The following is a 12,747-nucleotide window of genomic DNA, read 5'->3' on the forward strand; positions in this document are numbered from 1 at the left end:
AGGGAGGCAGATGCAGCCGGGAGCCACGAAATGAGCTAAAATGGTAACGGAGGCAAATGCGTCCCGTATAAGTTTGCGCATTAAAAGTGGGTTTTTTTTCGCCACTGACCGGTTCATATCGTCAGTGCTATCTCTGTAAATAGCATACTAAGCGTTTCCCTTACCCTTCACTTGCTCTGGGCTGTGTGTGACGTCATCTCACGAGAGCTTTGCTCCACTGTGTCTGTAGCTCTCTCTACTCGTGGGACAGCCGTTTTCTTGAGGAAGAGGTGTTTCGGGATTGGATGTCTTCTCTTCTTCAGCTGTCAGTAGTCATCTTGGGAGAAGTGAGCACTGCAGACCCGATGGTCTGCAAGGCGCAGTGTCTGTGTTAGCATCCATTTGTAGCACAACTAGCCACAACTTCAGCATGTCGCCATCCGACAAAGGCAGCCTATGAAAGCTGTACGGGGTGTTGCGCGACATCCTGTTTTTGCAATTCGGAAAAGCACAAACACGAACCATTGTTTTCAATCGATGCAGTAAAACTCTCAACTGTACTCCGGGACAACCAGCGCCACTCGTAGCGGCGCTCTGCATGGCTCCTGTTTTCTTTTGGCAACAAGCAAAGCTCTCTCGAGATGACGCAAGTGAAGGGTAAGGGAAACGCTTAGTATGCTATTTACAGAGATAGCACTGGCGATCTGAACCGGTCAGTTGCGAAAAAAAAGCACATTTAATGCACAAATTTATACGGGGCGCATTTGCCTCCGTTACCGTTTTAGCTCGTTTCGCAGCTCCCAGCTGCATCCGCCTCCCTCAATACTGAACCAATTTTAGAATGAGTTGTACCTATGAATCATACGCACACATACACACGGGGAAATAGGGCCCAGGTTGAAAAATACCGAAGTTATCCTTTAACGATATAAAGTTCCAGCAGTTTGAGAGGCTCAAGAATGATTTTATATGTCTTATTGACACTCTTGTTGGTGTTTTTCCTCTCGATTTCAGTGACCACTTTTCAACAGCATGCATCTATGGTGCAAAATTTCAAAGATTCAAACCATGTGTCACTATCAAAAGGAATTTTAAACACTTAGGTTTACCCAAGTTTACCCTATTGGCTTTACCATGGTTACTCCTGATCCAGGGAGGCCTTAGATTATTATATAAAATCATATAATTCCATTGCAGATAAGCATGCACCTTTTAAGAAATTCAAATATGGGAGCAGTCCTTGGTTTTCTTCGGAAATTGCTGATATGTTTTATGTCTGTACGCTATACGTAAATAAAGAAAGTCCAGCAAAGTTTGGAAAATGATTAATCATAATTCTACTTCATCCTTATTTGTTCAAAAATGTTCAAGGTTCTCACAGTATCTCAGTTGGGAATAGTGTATGTGATGCAGTCAATGAACATTTTATTTAATGATATTTTAAAATGCTTGATTTTCTCTATTGTCTCTGATCAACATGCACTTTGCTGGGTAAACAAGTGTGGCACTCAGATCTTTTTGCTGAAGGACTTTACAAATCTTGAAGAGTTCAATGCTCTTTGTTTTACTGACCCTTCAAATTCCACGTGCTAGTCAAATAAGTGGAATTCTTATCAACCACTTTCCAAACTATCATGTTCAACTTAAATATTAGAGAAGCTGGTGAATGTTCAGGTGAGAACATTTTCATCACAGCAGTCCATTTAAAAATCTGACCAATCAGGTTTTAGACCAGGGCATAGTATTGTGACAGCTGCATAGAAAGTCTTGATTGATGTTGCTAGTGATGTTGTGTGTGCCTTTGATAATAAGCAGGATTCTGTCCCAGGTTTTATTTATTTATTATAGGATATCTGCAGATATCTGTACGATAACTCATCTGAGACTTTTTCCTACATCCTGAGAGTAAGCCTTTAACACCCATACAAAGACATGTCAGTCGTTGACAAGTTCATTAAGTGATCCCATCACAGTCCAACTTTTTAGAAGTGTGGTCTTTTGTATTTTAATGGTCTTTTCCTTTGTGAGTGGCTTCTGTTTAGTTATTAGCTGAAAAACCTGTTAAGTATCTTTTAACTGCTCAAATGACATGAGAGTCCCCCAATATAACAATTTTCTAAATGAGTTATTCATGTTTCATGCCGGGGCGGCACGGTGGTGTGGTGGTCAGCACTCTCGCCTCAAAGCAAGAGGGTTGCCGGTTCGATCCCGGGCGTGGGAGCCCTTCTGTGCGGAGTTTGCATGTTCTCCCCGTGTCAGCGTGGGTTTCCTCCAGGTGCTCCAGCTTCCTCCCACAGTCCAAAGACATGCAGGTTAATTGGTAACTCTAAATTGTCCGTAGGTGTGAATGTGAGCGTGAATGGTTGTTGTCTCTATGTGTCAGCCCTGTGATAGTCTGGCGACCTGTCCAGGGTGTACCCTGCCTCTCGCCCAATGTAGCTGGGATAGGCTCCAGCCCTCCCGCGACCCTCAAGAGGATGAAGCGGTTAGAAGATGAATGAATGAATGAATGAAAATCACTGGAAGAAGCTTGTTTTAGGTTACAAGTCTGTATGTTGAACAAAAACATTTAAGAATCTCACACCAGTTTGTCACTTAATGTATTGTAAGAGGATTCTTTGTCTTAACAGAGATGTTCTTAGAAATCTAATCGTATATAACATTTCATGCAGTGGTTTTATCCAGTTCAAATAATTCTATTTGGGTCAATTTGGGGCTAGAGTTAGGCTCAAACAGAAGAAACAAATTGAATTTGTGATACCCAGTGATACATTTTGAAGGTGTAGAGACAAAGGCCATCAAGGTTGTAATCCCAAATTAGTTTGTCTAATCCTACTCCTGGGGTCTTATGGCTCTAAATGAATTATCTTGTCATCATATCGAGGTGTTTAAAAAAGTACCCTGGTCAGGGTAGGCAAAGAGTGAAATAAATACAATAGTAGTTTTTTGAGGAAATAAACTGTTCCAACTTGAATGCTGATTTCACCATCCTGCAGGGTTGGCTTTTAGATAATAAACTATGGTTAAAAAAAAAAAGTCTTATCTTGTGATCTTTGGTACTACACAGAAACTGAAATCCAAATCTGGCACATGTAATAACCTATAAAGACAACAGTTCTTTGCATAAAGTTGATAGTATTAAATATGTTGGTGTTCGGCTTGATCCTGAACTCTCATTCAAAATACATATTGATCATATCATACACAAAGTCAACTTTGGAATCAGTATTTGACATTGGTTTCGAAATTGTTTCTCTTGCAGTGTTCGTAAGAAACTTGCCTCACAACGTATACTTCCCATTATGGATTATTGTGATGTTGTCTATCAAAATGGACTAAAATCTGATCCTGTTCCACTTAACACCACATATAATAGACTGCAGAATTATACTTGGATGTCCTTTTCTCACTCATCACTGTACAATGTATGATGCGCTTAAATGGCCATCTCTAAATGTCAGAAGACATATTCACTGGCTTCAACTCATATTGAAATGCATTTATTGCAATTATCCATCTTATTTACAACAATATTTTGTACCTTTCACTTCTAATCAGCAAGTTAGACATGCTGCTCGACTCTTATTTCTCTGCCCCTCGTGTTAAAATGTCAGCCGGCAAAAGAGCATTCATGTTTAAAACCCAAGCAGATTGGAATAATTTACCTGCCAAAATAACATCCATTTGATCATTAAATTTGTTTAAGCATGCCTTGTCTTCCTTCTTTGAGATGGTATGCTCCTGTTATCATTGATGCTGTCACTGTTCTATACTACTGTGTATGCTGATGTTTATACTTGATATAATCTGGGCCCAGTATTTCAAAGTGATCTGATAGGATTATCCTGGCTGGATTGGATTAAATCCTGATCTGATCTGAAAACTGGGTATTTCAACACAGATCAAGAGGATCCTGATCCTGAGGATCAGGATTCAGATCTGGTAATCCAGTCCTCCCTTTAATCCAGATAAAGGCTGCATTTGGGTATTTCAAAAGTTAAGACAGAGATCTGAATCAATTTGATACCAAATTTCAGGATTATTTGGATCCCACCTCAGAGGTGGATTTGACAAAGCCTCAGCTCCACTTCTCCTAGATATTGATACTCAAGATGTTCATTACACTTCATCTAAATTAGTGTTTTAGAGGTTTTACACAGAATAAAAATTCTTTTTTAGTTTTTCAGGTATTATTATTTTTGTACACACCATTCTCTCTCCGTATAATTTGCTACAATTATAAGATACAAAAAACTTGAATACCCATTTTCATGTTAGTTTTCAGACAGTAAAAAGTGGAGAGGGTCCTATACCGACTTCTTCTATGTAAAATACGACCCTTTGCCTCTGATCTGGGGCTTTTTTCAAGGAGCTCCAAAAACTGTCAGAGCTAAAGAGCTGCAGAGTGAAATGGGCATTAAAACACCGCGAGTTGTGTTGCGTGAACAGTACAGCGATCTGATGATTTTGAAATTGTGCAGTGTGAACTTTGCTTTGACAAACCCTGCTGTGAATGAATGTGGGCAAACCTGCCGGACCTGACTACATCCCTGGCAGTGTACGAAGAACATGTGCCAACCAGCAAGTTGAAGTCAGCGCTGAAATATTTAGCATAGCTGTCACAGGAGTGTTTCACCTGCTTCAAGACAGACCCATCGTCCCTAAAAAGTCTGCAGTGTCTACTCTGAAAGACTTCCGCCCTTTGGCTCTCAGCCCCATTCTGCTGAAGAGAAACCGCTTCTTCAGCACATCACAAACAACGTCCCAGCCAGACTGAACTCACCATCACCAGTTTGCAAACAGAAACAACAGATCGACAAACGCCTTTTCACTGCCCTCCCCTCAGCCTTCACACACTTTGAAAATAACACCTACATCAGAAAGTTGTTTGTTGATTTCAGCTGAGCATTCAACAAAATCTCCACCATGGAACTGACTGGCGAGCTGATGCACAGAGTTTGAGTACCACGCTGTACATATGGATATATGACTTCCTCACAAACAGACCCCAGAAAGTCCAAATAGGCAGGCCTGCATTCTCCTCTGCTGAATCAATACATTCTGTCAGTGGACTTTCATGTCTACATATTACGTGCTAGGTATCCTCCTGCGTCTGCTGTTGATCTTGGAAGCCGCAACTAACGTGAAGACATCAACAAAAGCACGTGGTTAGGTTTAGAAAAAATCATCATGGTTTGACTCTACGTACCTGTGGGAGGCAAACACTGATCTACTGGGTGAACGTCCAGAGTTCGTTGGACCCATCCACCCCCTCCACCTCTACAGGAACTTTCCAGCTCCCTACACTATGACGGCAGCATTTAAAACTGACACAGTCCAGCTGTGTATTATATTGCAGCAACTAGTGCCATCCAGCCGCATTATAAACTGATGCCGCCTGTCCACGTATCATACTGCCACAACAGGTGCCATCCAGCCGACTGCACGAAAGGCTCCTTCCAGCTGTGTTACAAACTGACACCTCCCAGCGGTGTATCATCTTGCTGCAAAAGGGTTTTTTGGTTTAGCATTGGGTGTCTGACATCAAAACCGCTGACAAAGCGGCGATATCTGACGACTTCTGAATGCTAACGGGCAGGCTGAACACTGGGATCCCCCAGGGCTGTGTGCTCAGACCCCCAAGCTGTACACCCACGACTGCAACCCCCAACATGGAGAGAACTCTGTTCACCACCATCGTCAGCTGGATTACAAACAACAATGAGACTTCGTATTCACATCTTGTGCTCAGAAAACAACCTACTGATCAACCTCAGCAAAACCATGAGCTGATTGTTGTTTCTGGGGAAAAGGACATGCAAGCAACACATTCTCATCCCAACTCACCAAATATCGCCGCTTTGTCAGTGGACCTACACGTCAAACTAGGGCACTTTAGGCATCTTCCAGCATCAGTTTTGGACCGTAGACAGTTTTGTCTTTTCAAAATACACTTTGTTATTACAGGAAGTGTACAGTTTCTGCTTGTTAAATGCATACAGTATTTTTCAAAATAAACCTACGCATTATTTCCCTCTTTAGGTTTAGGCAACAAAAGATGTGGTTAGGTTTAGAAAAAAAGCATAATGGTTTGGCTCGAAAAGATATGATTGTAAGAAACCTAATGTCAACTCAACAATTCAGTTGACTTATGGTTTCACATGGTGAAGAACAATGTGCTCTTGGGTGAAAGTCCCGAGTTTGTTTGACCCATCAACCTCCACTCCCACCCGCCCTATGCTGACTCTCTTGCTCTTAATACTACGGCAGTTACCCAGAGCGTCAAAAAATACTGCCATCCGGTGCGTATCAAGATCAGCTGCAAAGAGTGGCTCTGTGCCTCAGTATCTGACGCTGAGGTCCACTAACAAAGTGGCTTTATTTAACGAGTTAGGAGTGAGAACTGGGTGACGACATACAGCCATGTCTACATCAATGGAGCTTATCAGTGGAGCTTAAGCTGCGCAGTCTAACAGTTTTAGTTTCCTGAGAATCATCAGCGTCACAGAGAACCTGCCATGGTCATCACACATCTCCGCCCTGGTAACGAAAGCTCAGAAACAGCTGTATTTCTTCAGAGAACAATATTCTCCTGCTAAGTTCTTCTTAGCTTTGCAAGAGACATCATCCTGACTGGAAACATTTCAAACTGGCATCAGATGTGGACAGTCCAGGACAGGAGGGCTCTGCAGCGGGGGATTAAAACCTGCCCAGAACAGTAGCTATGTACATCTACCGAGCATCAGTAAGATGTACGTTTTGCTGCACCATCATTGATTTTTTTGATGTAGATGCGCTGCAGGCGTTGTTCTGTGATGTCGGTTGCTGTTTCAGTGTTAAAACAACAACTGACATAATTTCAGCTACATTTCAGTGTTGAAGGTCGGTCGTGTGCCAGCTGGGATGGTTTTCATGATGTCAGCAGTAAATTAATGGTAGTGAAATAATCCAAAGCAGCAAATTCACACAGCAGCTTTTGTTGTAAATCCATCAGTCTCTGTTTTGTTTCACTCGGTGGGAACGTGTTGATCTGGATTGTTTGACAAAGGAAAAGCTGCAGCTGTGATGAAATCAATAATCAGGGGATTAAATTGAAAATGCATCAGTGCAGCAGCAGGAGACGAAACTCATAAATTAATTAAAACATAAGTGTTTCTCTAAATCTAAACAGAAATCATGGTTATATTCAAATGTATGTAAAAAAGACTGGAGAGTTAGAGCTGTATGGACCCTGTGTTGAGGGAGCTTGGTCTCACTCCGAAGTCGTCGAAATCCAGCCTTTGGGCACTGACTTGCGATGCCAGAAACAAACAAAAAAAGACGTCCTTTATAGTTTTCCCGATGCAGCTGGGCGCTGTTAAACTATAACAGTGACCATCTGCGTTGGGGAAACGCCGCAGGACAAGGATGAGGGTGATGGATGAGTCAAACAAACACAGACATTCACCAGAGAGAAAATATAAGTGACGAGGTCGCAGTGAGAATGTGTTGGTTAAGACTCTGATCGCTGCAGGTTCTGTCAGCCACTCACAGTTTATAGTGCTTCTCCTATTTAATGTTGAATTAGATTGAAAAGAGATGAAACAATCAGCTGAGTGAGTTTCATCGAGAACTTACAAACCTGATTTTAACAAGTGAGACAAAGTGCTGGTCCATATTTATCTCGTGGGGACTGAGAGAAAACTACTAACGTCTGACTGGACTCACCTGATGCTGCAGTCGCCATGACGTCACTCTGCTGGAAACATCAGCCACTAATTCAGCTGGAGACCAACTGCTGCCTTAACGACCTACAGAAAGAATAATTACAATTTAAATGATCTGACTTACAGAACAAAATGTTTTTACAGAGCAGAGTGGAGTGTCTTGGTCACCTTTACAACCACAGTGGGGACTGAGAGGAACAACCTGCCCTCTGGTTACAGGGATCATGTGATAACCTGTGTGTGTGTGTGTGTGTGTGTGTGTGTGTGTGTGTGTGTGTGTGTGTGTGAAATTCCCTTAAAATGATAAGTCATGTTTTTACTTCAATGCATTTTATAATGTCGCCTACATGAAGTGTAACGACGTTTGGCTGTTTGTAGTTTGTCGTGAGGTCTCACAAAAGAGATGTCACTGATTCTGAATAAATAAAGATGATTTAATGTGACAGAGCTTCTTCAGTTACATTACCTTAAAATGTGATCAACTAAACACCAATAATCAAACTCTCCTTTATCTGTACAGCACCTCTCAAACACGTTGGTGCAGTTCAAAGTGTCACAGATGACTGACGAGCTGATGATGAGACAACAAGTGTAGACCATAGAACAATAAGACAAAAAACAGTTTTGGGACCAGTGCACGCGGGACAATAAAAATGATTCAATTGTAAAACAATAGATTCAACAGTTATAATAACAGTTTAAAACTAAGTGATAAAAACAGATTAAAAAGGCAAAACAAGATTAAAAATGATGACAATACAATAAATAAAGTCTAAAATCAAGCTAATGTCACTTTGGTGATTATGGTTACAGCCTCTTCTTGGTTTTTAGTTTAAATCTAAAATGGTGACTTTAAATGTGATATTATAGAAACATAACCTCTATCAGAGTTGCTGTCTCAGATTTCTCTCATTAAACTCTTAAACATATCTGGTCTCCAGAACATAAACTAAATATTAACATTTATTAAAGAATCATGTTTTATGTTTTATATCTGCACTGCTTCAGTCACATTAATGTCTAAAGATAATAAACTAAACTTCAGAATAATGTAAAGGCTTTAATTGTAACTTTAAAGTTGATGTGACTCAACAACCAAAACAGAATAACATTTGTCAGAGTTTCCTTCAGACAGACAGATTTCTCTGATAAAACTGTGACTGAAAAATATGTGAAAATAAAATATGAAAAACATCAGTTTTCTAGCATATCTTTTTTTAAACTGTAATAAGTTATAATCTTTACCTGTAGATGAAAACCACCGCTGTTCTGTCAGTCGTCACCAGTCTGACGATAGAAAGTGAAAGTTAAGACAGAAAAACGCCCTCAGGAGAATTTGATCCATCAACATTTCACTGATCTGAAGTCAGACAAAACTACACCTTTATTTTTTAATGGGATTGTTGGTGGTAAAAGAGTCCTGTGACTGTTACTGCTGTTAATGTCATACTTTATTAATCACTGTTATATTTCCCCATCATGCTATGAACTACTTTATCCTGTTGGTAATGTAACGCAGGCTGTAACGTTACTTTTCCCACTGCGCTTTGTTTCCATCAGGTTTGATTTTTGTGGCAGCGGCGCCATCTTGTGGAGCCCCTGCAAACTGGAGTTGTTGAACCCACATGTGGTTTCCAGTGTGCTGCTGTGAAGCTGTTTGTGTTTCAGCTGTCTGTTACAAACTCCGTTAAACTACGACAATATACGTTCATTTTTGTGTTTGTGAAGCTTTGGACTGACTTGTTTTCTGTTCAAGGGACTTCCGCTTATTGTTGTGAATGATTGTGTCACCATATCAGTGGTCATTTGTTGTACAGTGATTTGTTGAGCACAATATCAGTGACTTAAAGTAACGTTAAGTAGCTTGATGAGAAATCAGTGGTGTAACGTTAGCTTGCTGAGCATGACATGTTTTTGTCTTTTAAATATTCTATAAATGTTTGTGACAATTCTACACATTAATACAGATTTAATGAAAGCAGAGAAATGACTGGCCAACTACAAACAACTAAACTAAACCCTGTAGTTGATGCTCCAACCTGACAGAAACATTTTGATGCTTTAAAGTGACGATGAAGTAGCGCTGCCTCTGTGTTCTTCTGACTGTAATATGTGTTTATCATCATAACTGATTCCACAGTATTTTATCTTGGTTTATTATAGAGCATGTTCACTATGTTCAGTTCAAATAACATTTAACATTTAGCGTGTTAGTTTGTGTATGTGGAGTCGAACAGAGGTAAGATCTGTGCGTCCTCTTTCCTTAATTATCCATTTATTAAACTGTGATATATTATCTTTAACTGTCTTGTCTTAAACTGGAGTGATGGGAAATCACAACGCTGCTAAACTACAGATCCTAATGACATCAGAGGCTCTCCCAGAGATCTGAGGCCTCTCTGAATTTCTGCTTTGGTGGACTTGTGAAACGTCACGGCTGAAGTACTGTCCTAAATTTAACATTTGCAATTATCTAAGTATGGTCCAGCTACCCGCCCGTCTTGTTCGTCCATTTCATCAAGGATGCTTTTGGAGGTGACCTGTGTGAACTCGTGGTGCACAAGTATCCCAGCATGCATTTCATTTCAACCAGCAGCAGTGATGGAGGACATGAACCAAACTCACATGTAAGTTATTATTTTTGTGCTACAAGTGTTGTTGGTGTCACCAGATTTAGTTTTTGTAATTCCAAGTTTAAGCAGAAAAGTAATGGTTTATATTTCAGTTCTGTCATCGATTAATTCAAATAATGTCTACTTAAAATTTAGCTTAATATATTTGGAGATGCAAGGACCTGCTGCTCCTTCTAGGTCATCTCAGTCAGAGCAGATTTACCTCAGCAAACACTTTGTTAATTGACCAGTGGTTCTGATGTCTCTGTGATGTTTTAAGTATCAGATCAGTGATTTGTTTCAGAAGATAAACTTTAGTGTCAGAACTGGAGATTTTTGTATTGGAAAGTCAACAACTGTGCTGCCTCTGTTTCTGACTAGAATATGTGTTAATCACTGTAATTGATTCCATGATATCTTTTCATGACTTATTATAGTGCATATTAACTGTGTTCAGGCAAAATAACATCTAAATGTTAAGTGGAGGGTCATCTGAGGAAACACAGGTCCTCACAGAATGGAGGGCTGCATATTAAAGCTTCTCCACTGGTCTTCAACAATCATTCAAAAATGAAAGTGAATATGATTTTTGTTAGATGTGTATATGTAGTCATGTAGAGGTAAGATCTGTGTGCCCTTCTTCTTTCATTATCCATAAATTAAACTGTCTTATATTATCTTTGTCTTATCTTCAACTGGAGTGTTGTAATGCTTCTAAACAACAGGTCCTAATGACATCAGAGGCTCTCCCAGAGATCTGAGGCCTCTCTGAATTTCTGCTTTGGTGGACTTAATTTAACATTTACATTTATCCAAGTATGCTCCAGATACCCGCCCGTCTTGTACGTCCATTTCATCTAGGATGCTTTTGGAGGTGACCTGTGTGAACTTGCGGTACACGAGTATCCCAGCATGCATTTCATTTCAACCAGCAGCAGTGATGGAGGACATGAACCAAACTCACATGTAAGTTATTATTTTTGTGCTACAAGTGTTGTTGGTGTCACCAGATTTAGTTTTTGTAATTCCAAGTTTAAGCAGAAAAGTAACGGTTTATATTTCAGTTCTGTCATCGATTAATTCAAATAATGTCTACTTAAAATTTAGCTTAATGTATTTGGAGATGCAAGGACCTGCTGCTCCTTCTAGGTCATCTCAGTCAGAGCAGATTTACCTCAGCAAACACTTTGTTAATTGACCAGTGGTTCTGATGTCTCTGTGATGTTTTAAGTATCAGATCAGTGATTTGTTTCAGAAGATAAACTTTAGTGTCAGAACTGGAGATTTTTGTATTGGAAAGTCAACAACTGTGCTGCCTCTGTTTCTGACTAGAATATGTGTTAATCACTGTAATTGATTCCATGATATGTTTTCATGGCTTATTATAGTGCATATTAACTGTGTTCAGGCAAAATAACATCTAAATGTTAAGTGGAGGGTCATCTGAGGAAACACAGGTCCTCACAGAATGGAGGGCTGCATATTAAAGCTTCTCCACTGGTCTTCAACAATCATTCAAAAATGAAAGTGAATATGATTTTTGTTAGTTTGTGTGTATGTAGTCATGTAGAGGTAAGATCTGTGTGCCCTTCTTCTTTCATTATCCATAAATTAAACTGTCTTATATTATCTTTGTCTTATCTTCAACTGGAGTGTTGTAATGCTTCTAAACAACAGGTCCTAATGACATCAGAGGCTCTCCCAGAGATCTGAGGCCTCTCTGAATTTCTGCTTTGGTGGACTTAATTTAACATCTACATTTATCCAAGTATGGTCCAGATACTCGCCCATCTTGTACGTCCATTTCATCTAGGATGCTTTTGGAGGTGACCTGTGTGAACTTGCGGTACACGAGTATCCCAACATGCATTTTATTTCAACCAGCAGCAGTGATGGAGGACATGAACCAAACTCACATGTAAGTAAATATTTTTGTACTGTTGTTGTTGTCACCAGATTTAGTGTTGAGAATTGTATTTTTAGAGAGAACTGAACAGTTTATATTTCAAATATGTTGTTAATTTATCAAAAATAATGACGACTTGAAAATTACCTTAAGTGTTTTCGGAAATGAGTCCTTCTAGTTTATCCCAGTCAGAGCAGATTTACCTTTCGGTAAATCAATTCGATTTGCCGGTTCGATCCCAGGTGTGGGAGCCCTTCTGTGCAGAGTTTGCATGTTCTCCCCGTGTCAGCGTGGGTTCTCTCCGGGCACCCCGGCTTCCTCCCACAGTCCAAAGACATGCAGATTGGGGACTAGGTTAACTGATAACTCTAAATTGTCCGTAGGTGTGAATGTGAGTGTGAATGGTTGTTTGTCTCTATGTGTCAGCCCTGCGATAGTCTGGCGACCTGTCCAGGGTGAACTCTGCCTCTCGCCCGATGTCAGCTGGGATAGGCTCCAGCCCCCCCGCGACCCTCAAGAGGATGAAGCGGTTAGAAGATGAATG

At 40.3% G+C, this 12,747-nt stretch overlaps 1 long non-coding RNA gene across 1 annotated transcript; it reads right to left on the bottom strand.

Moving 5' to 3' along the window:
- Nucleotides 1-2,436: 2,436 nt before the first annotated feature.
- LOC125890753 (uncharacterized) lies at nucleotides 2,437-8,967 on the bottom strand. The gene is made up of 3 exons (XR_007449580.1): nucleotides 8,931-8,967; nucleotides 7,687-7,769; nucleotides 2,437-2,447 (listed from the first exon to the last, which is right to left on the bottom strand). It is a non-coding gene; the product is annotated as an uncharacterized LOC125890753 (long non-coding RNA).
- Between the last annotated feature and the right edge of the window lie 3,780 nt (nucleotides 8,968-12,747).

This window comes from Epinephelus fuscoguttatus, linkage group LG6 (assembly GCF_011397635.1).
Source record: "Epinephelus fuscoguttatus linkage group LG6, E.fuscoguttatus.final_Chr_v1".
Taxonomy (NCBI): Eukaryota; Metazoa; Chordata; class Actinopteri; order Perciformes; family Serranidae; genus Epinephelus; species Epinephelus fuscoguttatus.